Source organism: Pinus tabuliformis, chromosome Q (assembly GCF_031772625.1).
Source record: "Pinus tabuliformis cultivar Carrire ecotype Pingquan chromosome Q, CPIR1, whole genome shotgun sequence".
NCBI lineage: Eukaryota > Viridiplantae > Streptophyta > Pinopsida > Pinales > Pinaceae > Pinus > Pinus tabuliformis.
The window spans coordinates 497,453,570-497,464,398 of NC_142296.1; the positions used below are offsets into that span (position 1 = coordinate 497,453,570).

Genomic DNA, 10,829 nt, shown 5'->3' on the forward strand with positions numbered 1-10,829 from the left:
TGTTGATGGTAAAGAAGCAGAATCTTCTCATTTAAACCCATCAACTACAACTCCTCCTCGGTTTGCTCCACTTCAGATTGAGAAACCCAACCCAGACTTAGTAACCAAACCGCTCGATAAAGGTATATTTCGGAAATCAGCTGCAAGCGCTGCTCAGAATTATAACATTGTTGAAGACCTGGCCATGACCCTTCAGCAATGTCGGCTTTGGAAGTGCTGCAATCATGCTCAACACATCGTAAATTACTATTGTTGGCTATAGGAGATGTTGATATTCAGGATTTGAACCTAATAATATTTTATTTAGAGAATAGTACACCCCACCTTCCTCATCAAATGGCTTTCCAGATTCCAGTTTTAGTAAAAAACAGACCTTGCTTTCGGACTGTGATTGATGAGGGAGCTTGTACGTGTATTATGTCGATCCAGTGTTGGAAATTTCTTGGTTCTCCGACACTCAATCAATCCTCGACAATTCTAAAGGCTTTTGATAGCTGAGGGTTCCATCCTTTTGGTATTTTGGAAGATTTACCTATAGGGGTAGAAGGCAAAACTGTAAATCTATATGTGGAAGTGGTTGATGCCCCTCTAGATTACAACCTTCTTCTGGGTCGCAGTTGGTCTTATGCTATGACTGCTATTGTTTCATCGGTCTTTCGGCTTGTTAAGTTTCCTCATAACGGAAAGATCATTACGATAGACCAGCTGAGTTATTTCTCATCCGACCCGGCCTCTACTGATAGTGTTCAGCATGTCAGTAAAACGACTATCCCTTACCAAGATGTTGGAGTAGGTTTGATTAAAGATTCTGGTTTACTAGGAACTTTTTCCTTCCCTCCTCCTAACGTATCGCCTTCAATTGCAACTATTCATATGATTTCATCGAACACTATTGCTTTTGATGATCCTCAAATCATACCTTCCGATTATAAGGTGGATTCATTTCATGGCACGATGCCTATGAATCCCTTTGAAATTGCATATCAGGCTGTACAGTCATTTTCTGATTCCTGACCAATCGCGAGGATAGTTTGTTCCCGTCTCAACCTCGTTAAAAAATGAAACTGGATGTTGTGAGGATAGTTTGTTCCCGTCTCAACCTTGTTAAAAAATGAAACTTGATGTTGCGAGGATAGTTTGTTCCCATCTCAACCTCGTTAAAAAATGAAAGTGGATGTTGCGAGGATAGTTTGTTCCTATCTCATCCTTGTTAAGAAATGAAACTAGATGTTGCGAGGATAGTTGGTTCCTATCTCAACCTTGTTAAAAAATGAAACTAGATGTCATGAGCATAGTTCCTTGTCTTGTGTCAAGCTCGTTAAAAAATGAAACAAGAGTCATGAGAATAGTTCCCTGTCTTGTGTCAAGCTCGTTAAAAAATGAATCAAGGATTTTTTAGCATAGTTCCTTGTCTTGTGTCAAGCTCGTTTAAAAAATGAAACAAGGGTTTTGAGGATAGTTCTTTTCCTGTGTCAACCTCATTAAAAAATGAAACAACCCCCTTTTTGCATCGAGTCTTTTCAAGATCTTGAAATTGAACCTTCATTCCATCCACTTGGTTGAATGCAATGAAGCTTTGGGGGCATGTACCTCATTTTGCGTTGTTATGCTGGGGGCATGTGAACTTATAACAAGCATATTTTTTCGTTTCAAGCTTGTGTAAACATGAAACTGAATCCAAGAAGGGTTCTCTATGGTTCAAGCTTGTGTAAAAATGAACACATACCCGATTTACATCTCGTGATTGCCATCTTTATCCGCTAAATTCTGTTAGATGAGCCTTGGTTGTTTTCATTCCATCACCCCCATATCTTTGGCCGATCATATGCTTTCACTTGGTTGGTTTTCCTTTCCTGAGGGACCGCAGTTATGAGTGGTTTTGTTAGCCAGCCTCTTAACCATTACATGTTTTGAGCAGTTCCACCATTGCCAGAACCAATTGCTACCCTTTATACCACTCATTCCTCTAGGACGAGTCCTCTTTAAGCTCTTTTATGACTCGTAAAATATGAAAAGATTGCTGAGTTTTTCTCCTTTTAAACTTGTTAAAATGGAATTAAAAGGACGGTCCACTTACAGCTCTTTTTTGACCGTATAAACATGAAAAGATCACTAGATTTTTGTCGTTTCAAGTTTGATATTGGTTATAAAATGACATGTTTTCAATCACTTTTTTACTTTTTCAGATCGGAGCCACTAATTATGAAAACTACTCCTTGATCGTAATGGTCAAGCGGTTCTCTCAAGTATTATTTTATACTTTTTCAGGATTGGGGGATAGAAATTTACGAAAAAGGACAACCATGGAGATTTCTTAAGTTTTTCTTCTGACTCCCTAAAATTGAAAAACACCGAGTTTTTCCTATACTGGACTCGTTAAAATTTAGCAATAAAGGACCTGTTCAATTTTAAACAGGAACGGACCACTCCTTCTTAGGGTTTGAATTTTAAATTAAGTTGGACTCATCCGAAGGATGAGCTTATAACCAAGCAAATGTTATCCTCCTCAAGCTTGTCAAAAATAAAGAGGTACTTGCCAAAAATGGTGGGGGAAAAGGGAGAAAAATGAACCTGTTTGTTACACTTGGTATTTTAGAAAAGAAGTTAACCACTCTTGAACACGAAACTTTTTGTTCACCTGGGTTGGGAAATCCTTTGCCTAACAGTTAATCAAACCATATTGAAAGTATTCAGCCGGTTTCTGGGTATTAGCTTTGGGTCAATTGTCACCAAACCATCTGTAGTGTCGTTATGTGTTCAAGAGGTCAGTTCCAATAAACCATTCATTTGCAAAATATCTATCATCCATTTTTGACCATCCCTGAGTTAGTCCTTGCCAAATATATTTCTTCAAAACTTGATCTATGATTTTATGTTGTGGGCTTGCCTACGAAAGGTCGCTTTCTATCGACTTCAGCTCATTATCTAGAAAGGTGATCTAGAAATCGTCAGTACCTTGGAATCTGCATGCCTTAATGGCAATTTTCTCGCCTTTGACGACAGGTTGCATCATTGACCTTCGATTAAAGGATTCTATGACATGTTCGACATCAGCTCATCTTTTCACATTTCATGGATTGTAATGAGTACTTTGAGAGCCATTGACATTACTGGTGGTCTCTCTCACACTTGTTAACAGTTTACATCATTGAATGGTAATCAAGTGGTTTCTACCATGTTTGACTTCGACACATTCAATCACATGGATAGAATCGTACTAGTTCGGGGAGCAGAAATCAAGACCCTGGATCTAGTTTCTACCATCCAGGCTGCGAGTAATTTTGTTATTCATTATACAGTGGACTATTCATAAATAGATGGTTGCGCCCATATTGTGTCTACATATCTCTATACTTGTGATGTATTACAATATCATTCCTATATCAGAGAATTTTAGTTAGTTTTCTAGTCAGTTTTGATTTGAGCATGGGAATGCCTACCTCAGCGATGATATGTTCACATATATATATTTTGCATTGAATGATTTTATAGGTTTTGACTGGGGTGTCCAAAGGATGATCCTTGAAATGATAAAGTACTTCACTCTTCTTGGATGAGAAATACTATCCTCATCTATTATAGACTTCGCACTTTAGGGGGCAATCTGTTGCACGAAAAATTGTCACCATGGCATTCTGCAATCTGTGTGAGTCTATCACCACTCATACTTTCCTCCTTTGCAAGTCTTAAGCCTCAGTTCTTCATATCAAGCCTTGAAAATAAGAGAAAGCCCTTAAAAATCTCTAAAACTCTGGTTTCGCACTTTCTCTTAGCATTCCCTGCGGTCCCGCACCTAATGGTCATGTCCCCTACGCACCTGAATGCTCTGTCTCTTATGTAATGGGTGCGGACCACTGTAAAAGTTAAAAAGGTGCAAGTTCATTGTTAAAAACTCACTTTGAGTCATTTCTGGAAGCTTCTAAAAGGAATATTGAGGTGGCAAGCTCACTCCTTTAAGGTTCATGCATCCCATACCTTAAGGAGCTAACCCCTTGATGTGAGGAGCTTATCCCTTTGAAGGAGGACTCTATCCCTTCATAGGTGGACCTGTAACCTCCTTCCTTTACACTATAAAATGAAGCATTGGGTTGGTTACTGAGGAAGTTAAAAGCTGAATATCTTTGAGGTGAAATGTTGTTGGAACTTAGTCTTCCTAATTGAGCTTTTGAGAGGAGAGATTACATACCTTTTTGATCTCATTTGGAAGAGAGTGAGGCTTGTCAAAGTAGAGGAGATTCCTGTTTGGACCCCTAGGAAGAGCTTGTACAACATCAAGGCACCAAAGGTTGTAAAGTTCTTCTATTTCAAAAATACAATCAAGTTTATTTTTCTCAATAAGTTGTGTGCTATGGTTTATTTTATGAACTCCTTGATCATCATAATGAACATGATTTATTATATTAGCTATGCAAGTGTTATTTGATGTGTGCTTGTTTGTGATTGCAGGTTCTCAAAAGGAAACTCTTTCAGACACTTGAAGGATGGCTACCACAAACTAGCATTGGACTTAAGGTAGGGTCTAAACACCTCTTTAGTTTTTATTAATGAATCGTAATATGTTTAGAGAAAGATATATTTTCTTGTCCTGCTTGTTGCTAGATATCTTTTGATATTAGGGAGATCGGCCTTGTCCACAAGAATGATTTATCCAGCCAACAGGAACTCATCGAGCTTGCAAGAATGCCCCTACTCTAGCCAGTCAAATGATTGGATAGAGTAGCAGAATAAAAATGCCATTCTCAAAAGACGGGGCCTGTCAATAAAGAAAGCTTGGATTGACTTGTTGCATTCTGGAAATTGTTCAAGGGAATATATGTAACTACCTCTGCACCCTTTTGATTACATCCACGAACTAGAAATGTAGATATCCCACTAGATACTAGAGGTATGACATCATGAACTATGGGTGGTGATATCATCTATGTTTTTCTTAACTTATAGGAATGTCTTAATTTTCTCCATTTCTCTTCTTTTTCTGAGGCATGGCAGTGATTAGTCATGGAATTTCCTTGGCCCCAAGTCAAACATGGAGCAGGCTTGTCACATACATAGTAATGGCACTACACAACTGAATTACACGAGAAGAAATGTCCTAGATAATTACTCTTCAAATACAATATAATCACAAGCAATCTCTATGTACATACCAAGCACATAAAAATAAAACATACATTACAAAATCACTTGTACAATTCAAACCAAACTTTAACAAATAATATATTTTCTTCCAAACTTTTTGTACTTAAATACATTGTGCCTCAGTAAGCTTACCAAGGCACACTGTTTCTCATGAGGTGTGATGTTGAAAGGAAAACTTATGAAACAATTCCTTGAATGAGGATAGTCCCTACATGCAACCTAATAACATTTTAAAGAACAATCAATTATCAACATTTATGATATCAAATTTGAAAATGGAATATTAAGGTGTAAACTTATCTATCACAAAAGCCAAATTGAAATGCTAATGCGCATAATTGTTCATCATAAAACCCAAGTGCAATACTAATGCCTGACATTACCAAACATAGAATTGACCTTCAAAAACTAATGTAAATAGTTCACTAAACATCCATCTTGTAGACTCAGGTCTAAAATGGCCATGATAAGATGAGCATTTTAAGAACTGTTCAACTCAAAGATAGAAAAATAAAAATCACACTTGCCATATATTTTTCAATATTCAAATTATTTTCTGAGAGACGAGCATATTTTTATAAGTAAACATAAAACCCTCACTTGCATTCCTTGAGAGAGAGGATGACAAATATTTCTCAATTGTTAAGAATTTTTTATTTGCATTGAACAGGTTTTGCAGCATGGACTAAACCAAGATAAAATAACATTATCATACAGGTTCAAGTGAAAATTTTTTAAATTTGAATTTCGCTACAGAGCTTACTGGAGAGTAGGAATATTTCTCAAAAAATAGAAGTATTTACGACCCAACAATACAAGAATAAAAAGAAAAAACACAAGAATGTCCAATTGATGTTTATTGTATCTTTCTAATGGTCTTCTGATGAGATACTAAAGATTATATTAAATGTACTAATTAACGAGGTATAACCAATTTGCATAAATGATATTTGACATGTAGCTTATTTTCCTATAAAAAAATGGAAATATGTCCATCATCTACATGTGTGTGATCATCTATGTGATTGGGTTGAGAGAGTGAGAGAAAGCTTTGTAAAAATGAAATGGTTCTAGTTAGTATTCCATGGTTGGTTGCCTTCTTAAGATTCAAGGTACTATAATACTGAAGGTCAACATGAAAAATAACATGGAACTGAATAGCTAACTATAGATCAAAAAGCTCACAATCAACGAAGACTGCAAGAGTGATAGTCAACGAAATTCCTTCTTTATCACAAAATTTTATAAGTAGATACTCACTGCACTTAGCCAATTTCTTGCTCTCAAAATGGATGATTGGTGAGCTATTTATGCATTTTCCTCTAGAGAATATTCCACACATTTTTGTCCATCTCTTTTAGTTACTTTAACATATGTATTCCTAGCATCTCATCCTACTTTTTACATTGAAAAAACCCTTTCCCTGTGCATAATCTTACACATAGTAAACAAAACTATACAAAGTAAAAAAATACACGTAAGATAATATGAGGTGGATGAGAAAAAAAATTTAGTCAATCATAATATTGTGTTGCTTCTTCCATGCCTTGGACCTTGTTATTTCTTCTTTTTCTTCATTATCAATTTTGAGGACCTCTACTTGTTCTTGGCAGTAAATCTTCTGAAGCGCAGAAATAGTCAGTGTGGAATAAAGAAAAGCATAAGCATTGTTGAACGCTTGAACTTGACTTGTGAGCAACTTTGTAAAGCAATATTATAGTACAAGACTTGAGTTTTTTATCATTTCTCATAATGCTACCTCATGAAAATTAAGGGGGAATTTTAGATTTTCATGGGCTTTCCTCTCTCACCAAGAACAATGAAAGACCCTTGTAGTTCAATGGCAATTTGAGGGAAACTTGGAGGTTATGCACCTTGTTCTGTCTTTCCCAAGCACCACTCATTGTTTAGGGAATGGACAAAGGTGTAGAAGAAGTCTGGTTTCCTTGTTGGAGACTTCTTTAGAGTTGCAATTTACCATGAGATTCCATTTGAGCACACTTGACAGATCCAAGGAACAATTACATGGCTTACATTAGTTTTGTTGCATCATTGAAAGGGACCCTTGTTCCTACCTTGAAATCAAGGTCGGGGAAAATATGGGTGGAAGATACAAGAAGGAAATAAATTTTGTAATTTATTTTCAGAATACTTTGCTTTAAGTCTGAAAAGTACAAAATTATAGAACATCTGAAAATAAATTACGTCGATCCAAGGAAAAGTACTAATAGACAAGAATTGTCGTTCGATCAACATGGTGAACATCTATGACCATAGAGGAGGGGAATGGTAAGGAGTGAATGTGAAACACAATGCTATTCCTCCGCTGTGACCCAAAGAGAATGAGGGGCAATTCTCGAAATAAGAAACAAGAAATGAAATCTAAGAATGATCCTTCGGGCATGTCCCGAATCGGTGAAGGTCCTATGAGGACCAAAGCTAGAAAACTATCCATGATGAGAAAATTCAAAATCGTGAAATTAAGATCAAATATTGAACTCGGAAGTATAATACAAATTTCCACTTTTTAGAAGGCAAAGAATATCGAAAATCGAGCAAATTAGATGACCAAATAAGGAAAACAGAATGCTACCATCATAAATGAAATTTCTATATCACTAAAGAATATCTGGAAAGGATAATAAATCATTTCACGTACCTCAAGTTTCAGTTCCAATGTCCTAGTCGTAGGTTCAATTAGGCCTACCTTATAGAAGAAGGAGGTGGTCTTGATGTGATGCTCCTAAGGGCTTAAAAGCTGCATGTAGGTGAAAGGAGGGTTCATCAAGGAGAGAAGAGAAGCTCAAGGGTTCGGTTATATGGTTTTTTTCTTGAGTGATTTTCTTTTCTTATGATCTCTCTCTCGGTACGTCCTTGAACTACTTGAAAGGAGTCACCAATTCAGAAATTAGAAATGGAGGATTCACAAACTGAGGAATCTAAAACTATCAAATTTATACACCCTTACCATCGATGAAAACCAGATTTGAAAATAGGGATTCGTTCACCAAATCACCCTTGCAAACCAAGAAATCAGGGCGATTGGGACCAAATCCAACCTCCCAAACCAGGAAAATCGAGCCAAATGAGTCTTTGCATGGTTTATCTGCCCCTTTTTTTGGGCTAAAATGAAAAAAATAATTATTTTTAAAATAAAATTTGGGCTAACTATATGAAATGGGTGTTCTATAAAAATTTTGCCCCTCTAAACTGAAAAACCCCTTAAATTTCACCCTTGGGCTAAAATTCGCCCCTAAAATTTACCATGGTTTTTGTAAAAGAAAATCTTGCCCCAAAGACCAACAGCGAAAAAGTGATTAAGATTACCATGACTGAATTTACTGAAGAGATTATCAGGCATATTGCACACTTTATTCAATTTCTTGATAGACACATTGAGCTCCCATATACTAATCTTCCTCAAAACTCCAAGCTCGTCGATACCCCCAACAAGAATCAAGGACCCCTCATGCTCTAGTATATGCGGGAAAACCATAGGGGTCATGATAATCTCAACCAAATCACAAGTTGCAACATCAACATCAAAGGCCAACAAGTAATCAAGACCATGGGTAAGGTAGAACAAAAAGGCATCTAAATGAGCAACATGCCCAAACATAGAAAATATCCTTCAAAACTACCAAAAATGTTCCATGAATCACTCCTAGAATCATACACCTATAAAGAAATCCCATCAAAAATACTTTTAACCAAAATTTGATGCTCACTGTCTCTCTCTGGATACACCACCATTGCTACCACATAGGTAGAATTCATAAGTAACATGGGAGGCAAAATCCTATGGGTTTGGGTGAAAAAAATACAGACAACAAGGGACTCCTTTCTATTCTCTATTACCAATAGGCCCCCACCTAATACTATAGTCTTACGAAGCCTTGAACATGTTACAGGAAAAGGGCATGAATATAACATGTAGGACATGGGAATAACAACCCACTTGTCATATGTGGGATTATAGGCAGCAACAACATTTCTATTACAATTTTTTGCAAACAAAATGAATAAAAGGTCTTGTAGGGGTAGCCTGTTGTAGGCCATCAGTAATTAATCCAACTGCACACCATTGGATTCTAGGTTGTGAAAACTCTCAATATCCTGAACATGTTCGAAATCAGTAATCTAGCCAAGATATTCTCCCACAAATGATATGGAATATCAACGGCCTGCAGTCCCTGTATTTCGCTCTGCTCCTTCATGACAAGAACCAATATAAAAAGAAATGAAAAATCCTCTTTATCCCTTAAAAACTTAACAAGTCGTAAGTTCAAGGTCATTTCCCAACATTATCAATTCATCATTGTCCTTGTTTGAAGAATTGAGATAATAAGTTTTACAATTGTATCCAAGTCTACAGTAGCGTGCATTTGTACACTACCATTGATGAATTATCAAATGCCAATTTTAATTCTCTTGATCAGTAAACCATGCATTTTTATTCAATTTCAATAAGTACCTTAATATATATTTCATAGTATTCCTGTTGACTAGTTAGTTACATGTTGTTTGGTCAAATGGGGAATTTCCCATCCTGGAAATTCCCTACTCCAACTGATTTATGTTTATATTCTAAAAAATAAATCATGAAAATACTGCTTTTAGCCAAATTTTGAAAGCTGATTTTGTAGATAATGTGAGACTAATCATATTAAAAAATATGACCATATAGTTTTTTGGCAGTTCAACGATACCCATATTCAGCACATGGACTCAAACACAATACATGTGGGACTCCCATAGGTGAAAAATAAAATGATGGATTTCAAGTAAATTTAGGTAGCTTCTGATTGGATGAAACTGAAATTATACCACAATACACAACATTCCCACTTCCATCCCCATATTTGTATTTCATTTTTTTGTGAATTATAATGTGTGGCATCAAATAAGTACCCTCGTTATATACATAGAATATAATTTTAAAAAATCCCTTGCATACAAGAGGGCAAAAATATTATTCTGTAGACAATTTGTGAAACTATCAAGACTTATAGTTTTATAATAAATTGATTTATCATAGCTATCCCCTCTCATATAATTTCCAATGATTTCCATTACAAAAAACACTTCATCTTTGAAATTGTAGCTCCAGAATTTGGAGATATGTATTGGCCATAAAGAAGCTCATTGAACTCCTATGGACATTCAAATACTAGGCAAGCCAATGCAGAAGTAATTTTCCCGAATGATTTGCTCATGAATCTATAAACCATCTCAAAATGAGTAAACCACCAAATTTCTCAAGGTCATGATAATTAGTTGTTTCACATTTGCTCACTTACATTCCCATGATACCTTATCACAAACAAAAAAAACTAGGTTTTAATAAACAATATGAACATCACAACTACTAAATATATCCTAATCATAGATTTATATATAATTACATGTCAAGTTGTTCTAAGATGCACAAAAAAATTCTCCCAGTCCGAGAGCAAAACAATTCTATGGTATTGCAATTCCATTCAAATTGTAGCGCCCATTTTAAGAGTAAAAAGACTTTGCAAAAGGTAGTGAAATTGGTAGGAAGTGATCACTGATCTTTGTCTATAGTTTATATGTTTTCTTTTTACTCTTATAATAGCATAGTCCATCGTCGTAGGGGATCAAGCTATATCCATTAATGTTTTGTTATGTTTTTGCAGGGACATACTTGACAGAGCATTATAATG

General features: G+C 35.9%; 1 pseudogene; it reads right to left on the minus strand.

Annotated features, from left to right (window-relative positions):
- Positions 1 to 8,392: 8,392 nt before the first annotated feature.
- Positions 8,393 to 9,434, minus strand: LOC149220335 (uncharacterized; annotated as a pseudogene).
- Positions 9,435 to 10,829: the final 1,395 nt, after the last annotated feature.